This window comes from Sphaerodactylus townsendi, linkage group LG06 (assembly GCF_021028975.2).
Source record: "Sphaerodactylus townsendi isolate TG3544 linkage group LG06, MPM_Stown_v2.3, whole genome shotgun sequence".
In the NCBI taxonomy this organism is placed as follows: Eukaryota; Metazoa; Chordata; class Lepidosauria; order Squamata; family Sphaerodactylidae; genus Sphaerodactylus; species Sphaerodactylus townsendi.
In genome coordinates, this window is record NC_059430.1 from 64,590,042 (window position 1) to 64,608,769 (window position 18,728).

At 44.5% G+C, this 18,728-nt stretch overlaps 1 protein-coding gene across 1 annotated transcript in view; it reads left to right on the forward strand.

Annotated features, from left to right (window-relative positions):
- Positions 1 to 14,830: 14,830 nt before the first annotated feature.
- Positions 14,831 to 18,728, forward strand: part of SLC38A1 (solute carrier family 38 member 1) — a 59,405-nt gene continuing 55,507 nt past the window's right edge. The window contains exon 1 of the mRNA XM_048499972.1: positions 14,831 to 14,901. The gene's annotated coding sequence lies outside the window, so the exon portion shown is untranslated. The remainder of the gene's footprint in view (positions 14,902 to 18,728) is intronic.

Sequence of the window (18,728 nt, forward strand, 5' to 3'; positions counted from 1 at the left end):
ACTGGCTTCTCCTTTTGCCACTTCTCTTAACACTCTTCTCTTAACACCACCAATCAGCAGTCTTAAAGGCACAGATTTCACTGATATTCTCCTCCCCACCCTTTCCCTACATACATACATTGTCCAAAAGAAAAATTTTAAAATGCCCTCCCAATCATTGGGGAGCGCAGAAACAAAGCAGGGGAGGAGGGTGGAACCATAAAGAGACCCTTCTTGATATTTATGCATCAATATGAGCATTTAGAGAAGTTGGAAGGAGTCAACAACAGGGAGGAGAGCAAGAGAGAAGCATGCAAAGCAGTACAAGGAAATGACGGTGAGTAGAAGTGTTAGCTGGGGGCAGAGGGAAGAGGTCTGGGACTAATAGTGTGCTCTGGCTGTGAAGCAAAATTAATGTTAGAAGTGGTCATGCTTGCCATGGGAACAATAGAAAGTGAAAGGGGGCTTGAGGAAATACATCCGTACAAGAAATTTTGTGGCAACTGACATTTGCTCCCATGGGACAGCAGATGCCTTGTGCATAATCGGTCACAGTGGTCTTCCGGCTTTCCTGACTGCTCTTCAAGTCCTACTGCTTGCAGCTCTTCCTTCTAGCCAGCAGGGGAATCTTCTGCATCTGGAAGAATGTGTTTCTAAATTACAATTACCACATCTCTTCCTTTTTAACCTTAAAGCAACATCAAATATTCAAAATAAAACCACAGTTATCTTATACTAAGTATTTCTGCAGAGGAGAGGTTACTAGCACATCATGCAGCCATGAGTCTTTATTACTCACTTTCTTGATCTATTCTAAGCTGCTCAGAAAGTTTCTATGAGTCTTTTTGGAGCTTGAACCTTCCTCCTTCACTGCCAGGGCAGCTATTGATCCCCATAATCTTTAGATGAGCCTTGTTCAGACTCAGCTTGGTGTCCTCCTTGATTCTTCAAAGGTATCAATGATGTTGCATCATCCTTATATTAACCCATCTTGCAGTGTGTTTGGGAGTACTCTTAGATCCCTATGATTATGCCAAAAGGCATCTCACTGGTCTGTCTGAACTAGATAACTCCGACAATATTTTTTCATCTGAACCCCTCTGGAATTGTAGTCTCTAATGCATAGTCTCTAATGCATACTGGAAGTTCCTAAGTCTTTTTGTTAAAGTGGTGTTTTTGTCATGTCCTCACTTCTTTCTTCCTTCATACATTGCTATTGTTAGATCCAACTGTGCAACTAGCATCTTTCTACATGGATGGCTCATTTGAGCTTTCATAATTTGAATTGTATGTTTGCCTGGTAAGCAGCCAAGACTTTCAAAGGTTTTGATATATCGACATAAGTAGCTCCTAGTTCTGATCCCCTTGAACTTGCACAACCTGCATCCTTTAGACTAAATTAAGCTTCTCTCATGCTGCCAGCTCCAAGATTGGGACCACTTGTGTAGGTACTATAATGAATGCCAGTTTATACTTTGTGTTTTTATATGTTACAGTAGCAAGACAGTAAAGGAACTCCTCCTGAATATTGTTACTTTTATGCTTGTTGGGTGTAATTTTGGTCTAGACTGGAATATTTCATAAGTTTGTTCTGGCAAAACATTGACCTGGACATCCATGGCCAGTTTGAAAGCTATCTTTGTTCCTTGTACTTCCAGCTGTAGTTTCCATGCCTTCTCTTTACTCTTCACGATGTCCTTATAAAACTTCTTGTGCTGCATCGGATCAACTGCATATACCTGAGGTTTCAATACTTGTAGTTTGCAGTACTCTGCTTCCCACCATTGTAACAGTTTCCCAAAAAGCACACTTTTTGAAGCCATGCTGCATGCCACAGTTTCTAAACACTTGTTTCAAACCTCTGCATCCGCCCAAGTGCTTTCCTAAATGGATGCTGTACTTTCGAGGTTAGCTTTTGCTGGCCATGTTCCTGCCTGCTTACTGCTGACCCCAGCTGTGTTGTTTGTGCCTTCAACACTTCTGCTTTAGCAAATCTTGAGAGTTTTTTCCCCCGAGTGAGATCCATTTCCTGCAACAGTCTTTCACTTATTGTGTCCTCCCTAATGCTACACAGAATCATTTTCCTGATAAAAGGGTGTTAAACTCCCAAAAATTAAGGTCATGCTCAGGGTTTTCAGATGAGCATGGATGATAGGCAGCCCCATCCCACTGGCCCCAGAGAAACTTCGTGGCGTCATGGGGAGGCTTCCAAAACAAAACAGTCTCCCTGCTTCTGAGAAGTCCAAAAGGGTCATGTAAATCTGAATTTCCTGCCACCAACATACCTGGTGAATGGCCAGGAGGAAGCTGACTTATATTAGCTCCTCCCCCAGCCATGTCCCTGGACTGACTTTGCTGCAATAGCAGGAGGGATGCTGGGGGAGGCCGGCAGTGGCTGCATGCCAGTGGTTTCACTTCTCCACCAGGGTAAGTGCTCCAGGGAAGAAAAACTCAATTGTTACCTTTCTGGTACTGGTTTGCAACCAAATCTCAAATCCTCACATGGATCCAATTCTCATGGATCCAATTGATTTCCAGAATGACCTGTGGGATCCAAAGTCTACCAGCTGTTCCCTGGATGCACCAGTGGAGGACTGGAATACCCAGCTCTCCAAAGCAATTGAGGGGATTGCTCTCTGACACCTCTACATATGAGTCTGGTCCCGTGGTATACCAAGGAGCTCAGGCTGATGAAATGGGAGCTGAGACAGCTACAGCGAGGTTGGAGGAGAATTTATGATTAAGTTACAAGAACATCTTATACGACATTTATGAAAGTCTATGAGATGGCAGCGAAGGAAGCAAAAGAAGAGATTCTATGCTTCCTCCATTGCGTCTGAAAGCTCTCACCCAGGACAATTATTTAATGTCATTCGATCTTTGACATCCCAACCAACGGGATCCAGAAATTAATGATTTGGCACCTAGCTGTGAGGTTTTTGTGAGCGCTTTTTTTTTTGCAGATAAAGTATTTTGCCAACAATTGAAACCATAAGGTGAGGTCCCTTGGCTGTCTTCTGGTCCCATATTGGACCACTTTGATCTGCACTCTCCATCCAGTGTTGACAAAGTGCTGGCAACTGTAAGATCTACCACTTGCTATCTGGACCCACGTCCATCATGACTGGTGAAGACCAACCGTGAGGTACTATGGGGCCACCTGCTGGAAATTATCAATTGCTCCCTATCACAGGGTATCTTCCCAGGGAGGTTAAAGGAGGCAATGGTATGTCCACGCTTGAAGAACCCATCATTAGATCCTATGGATCTGGCCAACTACCACCTAGTCTTACATTCACTGTTTCTGGGTGAGGTAGTTGAAAAGATGGTTGCAGAACAGTTGCAAGTATTTTAGGAAGATGCATTAGTTTTGGATCTCTTCCAATGAGGCTTCCGGCCTGCCCATGGGATGAAGACTATGCAGCTTGTTCAAAGCCTTGGGCTGAGTTATCACCAATATGCTGAGGACACTCAGCTTGTTCTGTTAATGGATGGCCAGCTGGCCATCACCCCAGATGCCCTAGCACAGTACCTTGAAGTCATGGCTGGTTGGTTGGAAAATAGCAGGTTCAGGTTAAATCCAATGAAAACATTGAAAACTTATGGCTGAGTTGGGGTGGTCTGGTGGAGGGTTTTCAGTTGCCAAGATTTGTGGATGCAGCACTACATCGAGATGCATCCAGTCCTCCCTTTCCATGAAAGCCCCAGTCACCAATACAGCGAGGATTGTCTTATACCATCTTCAACAGGCTAGGCAGCTGCACCCCTAACTATCCAAACCTGACCTAGTCATAGTGATCCATGCCATGGTCACGTCCAGGCTAGTCTACTGTAACTTGCTCTATGCAGACCAGTCCTTCAGTCTGATGTGGAAGCTAGCACTTGTCCAGAATGCAGCTGACAGATACCTCATCACTATATCAGTGAGAGCACATACAACACCTGTGCTCCAGCAGCTGTGCTTGTTCCCAGTGGAATTCCGAATTAGGTTAAAAGTTTTGGTCATAACCTTCAAGGCCCTGAGCAGTCTGGGATCACTGTACCCGTGGAACTGAATTACCCCATGCTGCTCACGGAGGATGCTCCGGTCCGACAATAAAATTTTTCTGTTTGTCCCTGGTCCCAGGGATGTGTGATTGGCCTTCACCAGAGCCAGGACTTTCTCTGCCCTGAATCCAGACTGGTGGAATTCTCTGTCAGTTGACACCAGGACCCTCTGGGACCTTAAACAGTTCTGCAGGGCCTGTAAGATGGAGGTGTTTGGTTGAGGCCCCTCATACATCCCAATGCCATCTGTCAACCTCCCTATAACAAGTCAACACTTGGTTATTCTGTGTTGCCGTTCTTCTGACTTGACCCATCTTGGACTGTATTCGGAGGATTCATACCGAGCTGGGCCAAATGGACTGGCATGGGCTAATTTGTTCACCATCTTGAATTTAGTGGCTTAGTGTGTTTTTAATGAAAATTTTATGTATTAGTAAATTGTTTCACAATGTTAATGATAATTTCAGATATTAGTAAATTGTTTCACAATGTTGTGCACCATCCTGAGCCTGACCTTAGTTGGGGAGGGCAGGATACAAATTTAATAAATAAATACATTAATAATCCATATCAACTTGAACCAACTTCCTCTGATGTAGAGTGCTGCTAGCTTTAACATAACAGAGATAATTTCTTCAGCAAGAACACTAATGGTTATTTGTTGACAATAATGGAGTTAGATAGCAGTTTTTCTGAACCACCATCATTGCAAACCTCTTCCTACATGTAATTTTTCAAAAACCAAAATATTAAGTTAATTTCTTTCTTCAGCAAAGAGATCAAAATTAAAAATGGACTGTTCAGAACCATCTTGACTAAACTTCCTTTGTGTATTAGACCCAAACAAGATGTGACAGTGTCCTGGTGATCACAATGTGGACAATTTCAATTTCAAAGCCTTTACTGGCATAATAAATCAGTTGAATTGACAAAAAACAGCAAATAGTGTAATAACAATCCCTCCAGCAGTTAAACACTTAAAGTACTTATTTCTAATGCTTTATCTCTTGCAGAAAATTTGCTATTGTTTCATTGAACTAGGCATCTGAGTTGTTCAATAATAGTGGGATTTTGAATAAATCAGCTGTTATGTCTTGTAATAGTGAAATACAGACAATGTATTTGGCTCTGATCTCTGCATATTTGGGACCAAGTATGACAGAATGACAGTCAGTTTCCACCTGAGGTAAAGAGCAAGAACAGAGTCTTTTTGATTTTTCAATCCCCTTATATCTGCCCCTCAGTAATGCTGAGGGCATAACATTGAATCTTCCTAAGGCAGGAGCTCTTCTTTGTGCAGGATTAAATAATTGGAGCAAGTATCTGGCCATACAGCCTTGTTCAAAAGGGATTAGGTGGCTCAGGGGGGAACAAGACTTTTTTGCCTTTATCATTAATGATTGAAATTCCTGATTTAGGAGGTTGGATTTTAGGATCTTAGAAGCCTCTAAAGTAGAGAGAGAGTATAAAAGATCAATCTTGAGCCCAATAGTTTGTATCTTCTTTTCATAGAACAATCCAAGTGGATGATTTAGAATCTTGTAATAATCAATAAATAAGGCTAGAATGGCGTTGATGATGGTGAATTCTGAACCAAAATTTAAATGCTCTCAACCATGCCATAGTCTCAAAGGTGGTCTGACCCAGTTTCAAGCAGAGAGCCACAAATGATACACAGTTAGGGAAACCCATTACATAGTAAAAAAAACCCTTAGATTATACCTTGTTAAGTGCAGGATTTATCCAAATTGGGGATCCATATAGTAACTGTGCCCCCACTTTAGAATTAAATACTTGCAAAGCTGTTGATATGTACTGATTCCCAGATCTATTTTACAAAGGTAGATAGCATTGGTGGTATTATGCGCAATAATACTTGCTGAATTGCAATGCACTCTCCATGAAAGACTGTAGGTAAACATAATGCCTAAATATTTTAACTGTCTGACTTGTTCTAAGCAGATATTATTGATCTTCAAAGAAAATCTTTCAAATAATTTAGAAAAAATGAGAAATTTTGACTTAAAGTAATCAATTTCTAAATCGTTGCCTCTACAATAGCTTAAACAGCCATAAAGAAGTCTCATAAGGCCAATCCCAAATTTTGGAAAGGTGCAAAATTAAGGTAGTTTACAAAGATGTTGAACAGGGTGGGAGCCAAGATGCAGCCTTGCTTTACTCCCCTGTATGGTCAGACATTCACAAATGCATTTAATCTGGCAATTGGTATTTGAATATAATTGTCTTATCAAAATTAAAAGCCTCCTATCATTTTTTAATGCAAGCAGTTTCTTCCATAAGATCTCTCTGGAGATGGAGTCAAATGCCTTTTTCAAATCTAAAAAGGCCATAAATAATTTCCTCTATTCTCAATATGTAGATTTGTTTGCTAAAGGTAACAGTACAGGGGCATGGTCTAATGTGGTTTTATCCTTGCAGAAACCAAATTGCTCTGGACCAATTTTTTCTTCCTGGGTGATCCAGTTTTGTAATTTAAGAAAAAGAAAATTGGCAAAGATTTTACCCACTACTGATAGGAGACTAAAGGGGAGATAATTAGCAGGATCAGTTGGCTCACCTTTTTAATGTATTGGTACCAATATGGAAGAGAGCCATTTGCCTGGAATCATGCCTGAATCATTAATGTGGGTAAAGAGGGCAGCAAAAAGTGAACCCACGAATCTATCCTCAACTTTAAAAATTTGGCTGTAATAATATCAGGTCTCGCCGCTTTACCTGTCTTTAAATCTATATCTATAAACGTGAAATACCACTGACTCACTCACTGACTCATCAAAAGAACTAAAAAACCACCTAACCTACAAAGTTGAAATTTGGCACACCGGTTCATTATGTGGTTTAGGTACTCACTAAGAAAGGATTTTTCAAAATATTCGGTTTTACTCAAGTTAGTACACATTTATTGTTGAACTCTGGCCATCTGCATTACTGTTGAACTTTGGCCATCTGCACGAACATTCTAAAGGTGACAGTTAAAAACCTGCTTGCCAAGCTCACAGGGAGTAAAAATGATTCATTTCACAGGAGATTTTAATGAAGGGCACTTTGACGCTCTATTTCCATGTGTCGAATCGACAAGTTCTGATAATGCCCACAAAACAACAAGCACAATTGAGCCAATGCTGGCCCAACTGGATTCTACCACCGACCTCTTCACCGCATACGAACCTGTTCCTTCTGTTGAAACAGGTAAAGGGAGGAGAGGGATTAAACACAGAAAGTGATTTACAGATTCGATTAGAAAAAGACAACTACAGGAAGCTGCTGCAAAATATGTGAAAAACAACCCAGAAGTTCACAGACAGGCTGTGATGAGGTATGCTGAATGTCACCCCAAAGTTAATAGAGAGGCTGTGATGAAGTATGCTGAATGTCACCCCGAAGTTCATAGAGAGGCTGTGATGTGGTATGCTGAATGTCACCCCGAAGTTCATAGAGAGGCTGTGAAAAAGTATTCCTCTAACAACCCTCATGTTAACCAGACTGCTACAGCCAAATACAATTAAAAAAAGATTACAAATAAAATTATCACCTTGGACTAAAAAATATTTGTCGGGTTTTGAATATGGATCTCACATTGATTACTGTGGAGACAAGGTGATTGATCTCAGACTTCAATCGCCCTGTGCTTGGTGTCATGCTCTGAAGTGGCGGGATGAGCCCCCAGGAATGTGCTGCAGTGGTGGTAAAGTTCAGCTCCCTGCCATTCAACCCTACCCTGAACCTCTTCACAGCCTTCTCACACATCAGCATCCAATGGCAGAACACTTTCTTTTGCTTCCTGGAAATACAATGGATGCTTCCAAAAGACGTCTTTCGGAACCTGAGAGGTGAAAGAGAGCAATTTCATGCCAACATTCAAAGTGCAGGGACAAGTCTACCACAAAATAGGAAGCCTCATGATGGGACCCCATCAGCAGCCGTCATTTCTTCAGATATACTTTGTTGGGGCTGATAACAATGAGAGGGACATTCAGAGTCCTCCAGAGTTAGTTCACCTGACAGCTTGGTCATCTTTCAACCAGAGAGAAAAACCAAGAATATTGTTTACAGGGAAGTTTTGAGCACTTAATCTGAGGGAGAAATGAAAACTGTATGCTGAACAAGTCATTAGTATGGCTACCACAAAGCTAGGGGTGGTGATTACAGTGGTACCTCAGTTTTTATTTATTTATTTTATTTATTGTATTTGTATACCACCCTCCCCGAAGGCTCAGGGCGGTTTCCAACAAAATAAAAAGTTAAAACATCATATATATAAATTAATTAAAATACATAAAATATTAGACTAAAGATGGCTTCAGCTATTCTATTCCCCCTTTTATGAACCCACGGGAGGCCAGATGTTTGCTTTTTGTTGCAGTTGATATCATCCCAGCTGGCCAAATGCCTGGCGGAACAGGTCCGCTTTACAGGCCCTGCGGAAACTTTGTAAATCCCACAGGGCCCTGATCTCACCTGGAAGCCTGTTCCACCAGGTAGGGGCCAGAGCCGTAAAAGCCCTGGCCCTTGTAGAGGCCAGCCGGATCGCCTTGGGGCCAGGGATCACCAGTAGGTCCGCCTCCGATGAACGGAGGGGCCTAGAAGGGCGATATAGGGAGAGACGGTCTCTTAGATGTGCGGGGCGGCTTTAAAGGTCAAAACCAAAACTTTAAACATGACCCGGTACTCGATCGGCAGCCAGTGCAGTTGGTATAGGACCGGAGTAATCCGGTCCCTTGCTGTTGCTCCGGAAAGGAGTCTGGCTGCCGCATTCTGTACAAGTTTCAGTTTCCGGATCATGGCCAAAGGTAAGCCCGCGTAGAGCGAGTTACAGTAGTCTAATCTAGAGGTGACCGTGGCATGGATCACAGTGGCCAGATCAGAACGGGAGAGATACGGGGCCAGTTGCCGTGCCTGCCGCAGATGGTAAAAAGCTGCCTGGGCTGTCTGGGTGACCTGGACCACCAATGATAAAGATGGATCCAGAGTCACCCCCAGGCTCTTGGCGAACAAAGTTAATTTTAACGTCTCGCCAAGAAGGGTAGGCAGGCCAAAGGCCACCGGACACTCCCCCCGGCCCAGCCACAGGACCTCCGTCTTAGTGGGATTCAACTTCAGCCGACTTGCACTCAACCAACCAGCCACAGCATCAAGACAACGCAGGAGAGCATCAGGGGCTGAGGTCGGGCTGCCCTCCATTGTGAACAAGAGCTGGGTGTCATCAGCGTATTGATGACACCGCAGCCCAAAACTCCGAACTAGACTCGCCAGGGGGTGCATGTAGATATTAAAAAGCATCGGGGAGTATCGCTCGCTGGCGGCACCCCACACATCTTGGGGCGACGCTTCGAGACCTCACCCCGATGCCACCTGCTGTCCCCGATCTCGAGGAACGAGATCAGCCAATTTAAGGCTGAATCTCCAACCCCGATACAAACAAGGCGGTGGACCAAAAGGTCGTGGTCTACCATATCAACGCTTCGGTGAGATCTAACAACACCAACAGCCAACCGCCTCTGTCCAAGTGTAGTCGGAGGTCGCCCACAACAGTGACCAGCACCGTCTCGTCCCATGACCAGCGCTGAAGCCAGACTGGAAGGGATCCAGTACGCTTGTGTCATCCAGGAATCGCTGGAGCTGAGTCAGCCACCGCCGCTCAATTACCTTGCCCAAGAATGGTAAATTGGAAACTGGGCGGTAATTGGCCGGATCTCCAGGGATCTAAGTGCGGTCTTTTAGGAGCCGAGGGCGGACCACCGCCTCTTTAAGCCGACCAGGGAAAACTCCTTGCTCAAGGGAGCAGTTAACTATATCCAACAGGTGGCTCCGAAGCTCCTCCCCGCCGGCTTTCACCAACCAGGAAGGGCACGGGTCAAAAGGGACAAGTGGGTAGATCGTGACAGCATCCAGGGATCCTGTCAACATTCGTTGGGTCAAGTAAGTTGAAGTGGTCCAAGAAAGGACCCAAAGACGGCCCAGGGGCCTCTAAGTTCACATACCGTGATCAATAGTGGCAGGGAGTGGGATTGGCGGAGGGTCAGGACTTTTATTGTGTGTGAAGTAGTTACTGCAAAGCCTCACAGCCTAATGCCAAATCAGTCTCTTTTGGACCCCTATCGAAGAGGTCGTCAACGTCCGAATTACCACTCGTAAACAATTGTGCTGGTAGCGAACTAGCAGATTCAATAAGCTGAAGCAAAATATGCCCGCTTTCTCGTCTCCCCCCTTCACAGTACCTCTGGCATAGGACTTCATAAATCCATCGATATGAGTGTCTTGACCCCTCGTCCAAGTACCACAGCACGCCACCCTCGGGCTTCAAGCCATCTCAGTTCCCTTTTCATGCTTCCTCAGCTCCTTGGTGTACCAAGGAGCCGGGTTAATGCGGTAATGCCGGAGAGGACGCTTTGGAGCGATACCATCGACGGCTTCAGAGAGCCTGGTGTCCCAGCTCTCTACCAGCTCATCTAGAGTAGCTCCAGTGGGCGGGAGTTCCCGTAGAGCATTTTGGAACCGTTCTGGTTCCATTAGTCTCCGCGGGCGGGCTAAAATATGCCCGTCACCTAGACGGGGGGGGGCATAGGAGCATCAATCCGAGCCTTCAGGACATAGTGGTCAGACCACGGCACTCTTTCTACAGAGGATAAGACCACATGCACACCTGCCGCGAAGACTAGGTCCAGAGTGTGGCCTCCTTGATGAGTAGGGACACCAGTATTTATAAGAGAGAGGCCTAGCGTCGCCATGGATGACACTAGATCAGCGGCCACTGACGAGGAGGCCGAATCAACATGGACGTTGAAGTCACCCAACACAATTAAGCGAGGGTGATCCAGCGCCCACTCAGAGATGACCTCCAGCAGTGGATAATTTGTCTGAAAGGAATCGACAAAAACCGAAATCGACGAAAACTGAGGCACCATTCCCCATAGGAATCAATGTAAATCCAATTAATCAGTTCAAGGCACTCCAAAAAGTGCCTGGAAGGGATTAATCGGCTTCTTCAAACCCCAGCAGGGAGGCAGAGGGAGCTCCTTATTTGGGCAGTGACATCAGAGGGAGTCAATGCCCAAATAAGGAGCTCCCTCTGCCTCTCCCTGGCTGGGGTTTGAGGAAACCCAGCCAGGAGACAGAGGGAGCTCCTTATTTGGGCAGTGATATCAGGGGGTCCGCCTTTGCACGAGGCTCACCATTGTAGTTCCCCCTTATCTTCTCTTGGCTGCCATGGCTCTGTAGAGCCATGGGGACACGCCCCCGTGGCCATGGTGACACCTCCAGGGTTTCAGGCCAGGAGGTGTATCCCCTGGCCTCGGCAGTGCATTGACAGCCGAGAGGAGGTAAGAGTGGAACTACAGCGGCACAGGGAAAACACTGCTTTCCACCTGGTGCTGCTTTCCACCTGGTGCACCGAGTGGACACAAGCTTTTTTCAAATGACTCGCTAAGTTAGCGAGTCAGAAAAATGCAATTGTGGGGGGACTCCTCCCCCACAACACGAAGTACTCCCCCACAACGGCATTTTTACTGGCTCCACACCACTGTATATGGCTGATGCAGAATCTGCCTAAGTTAGAACATTATTAGAAGCAAAAGGGTCTACTTTTGTGGGAGTTTATTGCTCCAGCGGATTGTCCTTGAACTTGGAGAGCGGGCTAATTAAGTTATAACAAACCACAATGTGGACACTGCTGCCACTTGAAAGTTATTCAAAAATATTGTGGAGGTCTGATCCTGATTGGACCCACTGTGCGGCAAAATGCTCCCTCCATGCCACACACACACCATAGCTGCTCCAGCACTTAGTAAGGTGTGGCGGGTGGGGGGGGGGAGAAACAAGAGCCCTCATGGCACTTTTAACTGATTTTCCACTTGTCACATCTAGTTTGCCCCTTGGACAAAGGAAATTCAGTCTCAATAGTCCATGCAGTCCCTGTCTGTCTATACAATGCCAGGCTCAGAGCCAGCAGGGGCTGTCCTGTGTTCAAATGTCCTTCCAAACAGAATGAAAAATCTTCCCGTTACATAGAATTAAAACCAGTTGTTAATCTATTTTATAATTTTATTCAAAAAATCAGCCTGTTTATATATGACTTTACATCTAAGAATTAAAGTCTATTCAACATAATGTTTGATGGCAGCCCATGTGTTTTCCTCCATCCTCTTGTAGTTTCTGGGATTTCTCCTGGCCTTCTGTTTAGGTGTACAGCAGAAGGAAAAACTGCCATGTACTTGAGACTTTACAAAGAGAGCAGGACCAACAATTATGAAATGTCTTATCACCTTGTGTTTCAATATGATTTACAGCTTGGTCAGGAATCCTATATGAATCTATATGAAAAAAATTGGTAACCCCGACTTTCTATTTAAAAAAGGTAGTCACTGGTGCAAGCACCGGATCACTATTGACCCATGTGGGAGGGGAGGCATCATATCACAACATTTACTAGCCAGACTGTGTTTACGAGATGGTCTGCCATTGCCTTCCCCAGTCATCCACACTTTACCCCTGTAAGCTGGGTATTCATTTTACTGGCCTTGGAAGGATGGAAGGCTGAGTCAGCCAACCGTCTTAGATAAGTCTTTTTCTGCTGTCTGTGTCAAACACAGTTCCTGGACTGGCAGGTGTCATGCTGATGGTCCCAGGTGAAAACAAGGAGACACAATGAGGGAGAAACACTGTGGTTATGTTTCTGGACATCTGGAAGACCTGGATTCAAATCCTTACTCTGCCACAGAGCTTACTGAATCACCTCCGACTAGCCATTGTCTCCCATGGACCCTACCTCACAGGGTTCTTGTGAATACAAAATAGAAAAGGGAGAACTAATAACCACATCTTGAGGTCTTAGAAATTCTATATAGTTCTATACATACTTACACAAAAAAACTAATTTGTCCAAGGTCAAGCAGCAATTTACACATGAGCAGAAATTGCATGCGTCTTAATTTTTTTAACAAAAATCCTTTCTGTGCAATTTTGTCTTTGCAGGTATATATACATCAGCCTATTTGTATATGACTTTACATTACATGTGAATGAACAAGGCCTGTGCCAAATGTAAGTTTTTTAATACCATGATGACACTTTTGAGCCTTCTACAGTTAACTGTCATTTAATAGCTGCCCACAGTTGCCTTTCCTGACTGCTCGAAGGATTAATTCAAGTCACTTTTTAACAAGCTTCCTCAGTCACCTGCTTCCCTCCCCCAGTCACATGACTCTTTTTGATGTCATAGAGTGTGATCCCTATGGCTTCACATAAAGAATTTTAATTCTTCCTCAGAGAACCAACATTCTGCACATAGAGCAGCTTCTCAGCAGAATTCTGGGCTCAGCAGACTAGAAATCATGTCTGCAAAATACCTGGGTTGCAGAGATGTAGAATGAGTCAGAATGCAAACCATGAATTATATTTTGGCTGTATCTAATTATAATAGTGACTGCAGTATTCCCACTTTCAGCAAATGTGCATTTTTGACAGAAGATGGTGGAAGGATAAAATTTCAGCAAGAGTAAATTCATACAGCATTTCACTAAGTATTGTTGTATTTTAAATTGTCACACTATCATCTAGATCACTTTTCACATACTTTCTTCAAGATTCTGAAAGAGGTTCTCTCATGCTAATCTGTATTACCATCTTCACACATTGTCACAAAAAGGCTGTGTTATGTATTGTTGAAGGCTTTCACGGTCGGAATCACTTGGGTGCTGTGTGGTTTCCGGGCTGTATGGCCGTGTTCTAGCAGCATTCTCTCCTGACGTTTCGCCTGCATCTGTGGCTGGCATCCTCTGTACATGTTTCACAGATGCAGGTGGAAACGTCAGGGAGAGAATGCTGCTAGAACACGCCATACAGCCCGGAAACCACAATGTTAGCACATTACCCCAAATTATAACATGAAGACAGCAGAAGCTCAGATATAAATAAGAGAGAAAAGTCAATAAATAGCCTTAAGGCCCTTTAACTATTTCCGTTGGAAGTATCTCGCAGCTCCCAGGTTCTACCCTCGGAAGTAATGGTTGGCTGATCTGTGCTCCCCTAAGTCCCTACTAGAGGGAAGGGAAGGCGGTCTTGAAAACCATTTTCACTTAAATCGGTTATACTGAGGTCCTAAGAACGGCTAATTGGCGCAAAACCAAATTGCCCTGCCCCTCCTTTCCTGTTCCATATAGAGATTCTATATAAGCAGACCGGCGACAACACCCTTTGAAGTGATCGGCACAGAGATGTTTTCCGACGGGCAGGAAATGTACCTGTCCCTGGCATCAGCTCCAATTCACATGAGAGGAAGTGAGCGAGTGCCCCTCCACTCCAGCCTCATATTTCTGGAATCCCAACCCCCCGCCTTTTAAAGGGTATTCGCGCTATAATGAACGGGGGGGCCAACGCCGGCCAGGACTGGAAGGGAGCTGTGCGTGCGATCTGCTCCAGTGTACATACATACGTAGGATAGTCTGCACCCACACACGGGAGAAAGAGGAGGCGACAAGAGGGAGGCGGGAGCAGCATGGAGCAGCAGCAGCTGAGAGGTCGTCCTCCCAACATCTCATTCATTCCGAATTCCAAGCACCACGTCCACAGGCAGGTCAAAAAATATACACGCATGCACACCTATATTGCTTATATGCTTGCTATACTTAAAAGATCATGCTTTAAAACAAAGCGGTCTCTGTCCGCTGCAAATCCTGGACAAGAGGGGCTTTCTGCCTGCAACTGGATCCGCCTCCGAGAGCCACCCGAGATCTTGTAACAAAGGACACAGGCAACTGGGAAGCTGCAGGCGGGGCAGCGAAAGGCACCTTGGCTTCTGGATCACGGGCCGGTGGGAGTGGAGGCGAGATCCAGAGGACGCTGCCCTTTGATTAACAGGTAGCAGGCGGGGAGGGGTGGGGCTCGCCCCGCTATACCACCCCATCCGAAGAGAGCGTTGCAGATTCGTGAGGGGCCTGGGGAGGAAGGCTCAGGGGAGTTTGGTCTGCCTGTATATTGAAAAACGGTTGCAAGCACGCTCACCTTCAGCATCTTTGCAGGTGCCGGGGCGAAATGGACGTCTGCTTTCACAAACCGCTTCCTAGACACTCAGCGTGGCCCCAGATTGGGCACCTTAGTGGCGTGGCGCTACCGAAGCCGCGTGGTTTGCAAACGGGGCAATTTTCTTTTCCGTCCGCAGCAGCCCGCCTGGTTTCAGTTCCCCTTTCCCTCCCTTGGACGCAGGGGCCGGCGGCGATGTAGTGTGCTTTGGTTAGTGTGGGAGGGATGAATGGGTCGCAGTGTAAATAGGGAGCATCGTTTTTCGGCTCTCATTCTTCTCTCGTTCTCCATGTTGTATGAAGAAGGGGAAGAAAAAAGGCGCGTAGGAGAGGCGAACGTGTTCCTTGATGAGTCAAGTTTCCGATAATTTCCGTCCTCTTGCGATATGGTTTCTTTCCCAAGAATTAAAAAAAAACCCAATGAAATAATTGCTAAAGAGATTTAATGCTGTAAGAGTAGTCCGGAATATAATTAATAATGCTGCCCCAATATAGGTGGGTTATTGTTTGAAGTCTATAACATACAGAGCGAGGGCGGGAAGGGAGCGAGGGCAGGAATTCTTCTAGTCTCCTTTTTCCAAAAAAAGGTCCCTCCGAAAAAAAAAAAAACCTTCCTCAACCCACCTTTGGCTACTCAGCTTTGGGCTCTTTCTGAATTCTAACAAAACCCAAGTAAACCCTGTGGAAGAACAAGGTTGACGTCAATTGAAGAAAATGGAGACGGAAGATATGAGAAGCTCTTTTAATGAACCCAGAACATTTTAGAAGGGGAACGTTCTGTCATCGTTCCCTTTGAGGAAAACGAGAGGAATTTTTTTATGTCTAGCACAAGGTGATGTACTTTAACACGGGCATAAGTGTATTTATTATGACATCTGATTACATATTTTTCCAAAATTAAGACTATTATTCGAGGGTCGCTTAAAAAACTGTTAGTTTTTTTCTAAAAAAAAAACACCCTCTTCCCAATCTCTCAGTTGCAACTCCCACATACTTTCTTTAAAACTGTATGTGTCATAAGAATTAAAATTCCATTTTTAAAGATCCAGAAGTCCCCATCCCTCCCTCTTTTATCAGCTCTCCAATGACACTTATTTTAAGAATTTCCTTTAAAAAAAGATGGGTTGAAATTGAAATTCAAAATAATCCATTAGGTTATTCTCTTGAATGTTCAGAAGAAACAGGATGTAAGAGTTTTTTTTAAGTGCTGCATTTGCCTTTAGATTGAGTCCTCCATTTGTCATGTAATTTCACTCATGTTTGAGGCATGCCAGGAAATGCAGGCTCCGTCTGGGAAAAGACTCGCATGTATCTATATAGGATCCTAAGTTCTTTCTCTGGGGTCCCTTGTGTCTACTGTAAGAAAAATGCATTGTTCAATCTTCTTTCATAAGCTATCTTTTTTTGTTTTACCAGAAGCAAGAATCACAATGAAATCTGTTTTGCTATTATTTATTGCTTCTTCAAACCTCTTTGTAAAAAGTGAGGGCATGTGGTTTTGCCTAGAAGTCTGTTTTTATAAGGGGCAATGGGAAAGGTAACATTGTGCTTGAAAAGGCAGCTTGTTTGATTCAAATCTCTGCTTGTACCTACCAGCTATATTTATCTTTGCATTACATTGCTTTCGGACTGCAATCTCCTGCAATACTTTTTTTCTCTTCAAGCTTTTGTTTTTTTTTGGAGTTCATTCATTTTTTTATGCGAATTCCCTTTGATCTCATTGTTAGTCTGTTGAAATCCCAGCACACACACACACACAGAGAGACCTAGGCAGAGAGAGAAATACATGAGCTGTGACACTGGGGCCAATGAGTAAATCTCTTTCAAAGTTTAGAACTAGGAATATCCCATCAAAATATTTTCAAATAGCTGACAAAATAAATCAGAAACAAAACAACAACGTAACACATTTAGATATGGAAACCCTGCTTTGTCACCAAATCTCCCAGGAATGGGAAGTATTCTAAAATACTGCATTATGCATGGTATAATGGTTGAGAGCATGAAATACAAGCCACAAAATACATATTCAAATTAAAAGTGCTTTTATAAACTCACTCTAGGCAAGTCATCAGTCTTGAAAAATCACCCCTTTGGGAATAATAATGATGACTAAAAAATATCAACCTGCTTTATATGGTTGCTATAAACATTATTTTGTAGGAGCCTGCAGCAATTAGGAGAGCCTAGTCCACAAACAGACATTATTGGCTTTAACCACAGTTCTGATAGTGGTTCAGACCTCATGGTATGGAACTTCCTCCCACCACAGGCTGAAGCGAAACCTCCAAATTTGGTCCTAGGGGTCCAGTAGATCCTCTCTGAAGGGGCATAGTGGTGGTTCTTCAGTAGGAAAAGGGAACTGCCAGGAAACTGCTCCCTTGCCCCTTGTTGGACTTCCATTCTTGGAAACAAGTGGTAACATACAAGCTACTCTTTCAACACTTCCCACTGCTATGTCTCCCAACCTGGCAGACATTTGCAGCTAAAGGGAGGACTGAGGTGCCTTTCTCTCTTATCAATATCCCTCCAGTTCTTCCCCTGGTAGTTTTCATTAGAAAGTTCCTCTTCCCCAGTTGGTCTCTAAAACTAGGATGAGCCCATCTGGGAAAAGAAACAGGAGGTGTCTGCAGAAGATAAAGTGTCAGAAGCAGGGAAGTAGGTATAGATTTCTAATGGGGGGCTGTGGGCGCACATGCTTTCCCAAGCCCCTCGCCTCTGCCTCAGTACTTATAAAAGCAGCTCTTTGAGGCCAGGGATGGTAGACTCCTGCCCCACCCGCCCTCTTCACCTCCCCACCCCCAGCTGGCTGGGCTCCTAGCCATCAGCTGAGCAGTCCCTTCTGCCCTCCCTTCCGGCAGAGGCATAGCTAGGAAAAATGGAGTCTGGTGCAAAATCTCAGTTTCCTATGGTGCAATGGGCAGCTGCTGTGATGCTGGAATCCACCCCAAGCAGCAGCATTTTCAATGGTGTTTAGTCTGAGCTTCCAGATTCTCCTTTAAATCACCTTAAAAGGGAGAATCTGTCCTCAAAATAATATTGAAAGTGATACCGTTTTGGAGTGGATTATCCCCACCCTGAAACAGCATCACTTTCTAATGTTTAAATCCAGACTCAGATTCTCCTTTAAATCCATGTCAAGGGGTGGATTCTAAAAGGAGAATCTGGGGAAATTTGGGGTGCCTGCTGTCAGGGTGCAATTGATAAGCTAGCAGCAACTAAACTTTCAGAGTATCTTTAAGAGGCTCTCCTGATGATGCCTCACCTAGGTTGGTGAAGTTTGTCCAGGGTCCCAAAGTTATAAACCTCAAAATGTGTAGCCCCATCTCCTGCCATTCACCAAGCCAGCCTGTATGCACCCCTGGGAGTCCATAACTTTGGACCCTCTGGAACCAAAACCTCACCAAACCTGGGTGGTTTCTAGTCAGGAGAGTCTCCCAAACAATCTCTGAAATTATGGTTTACTGGCCTAAAACTCTGCCCCCTGCAAACTCCAAAACTGAAAAAAACCACTTTAAAAAAATACAAAAACCACAAATGGGGTTAGAGCTTCAGATATGTAATGGGGGGCAAACCCGGGAAACTCCCCACCTGCCATTCTTGGTCAGGAAGGGAATGGATTAAAATGCTCTTCCTTTGCATCCACCCAGTGCTGAGAGCCTTTTT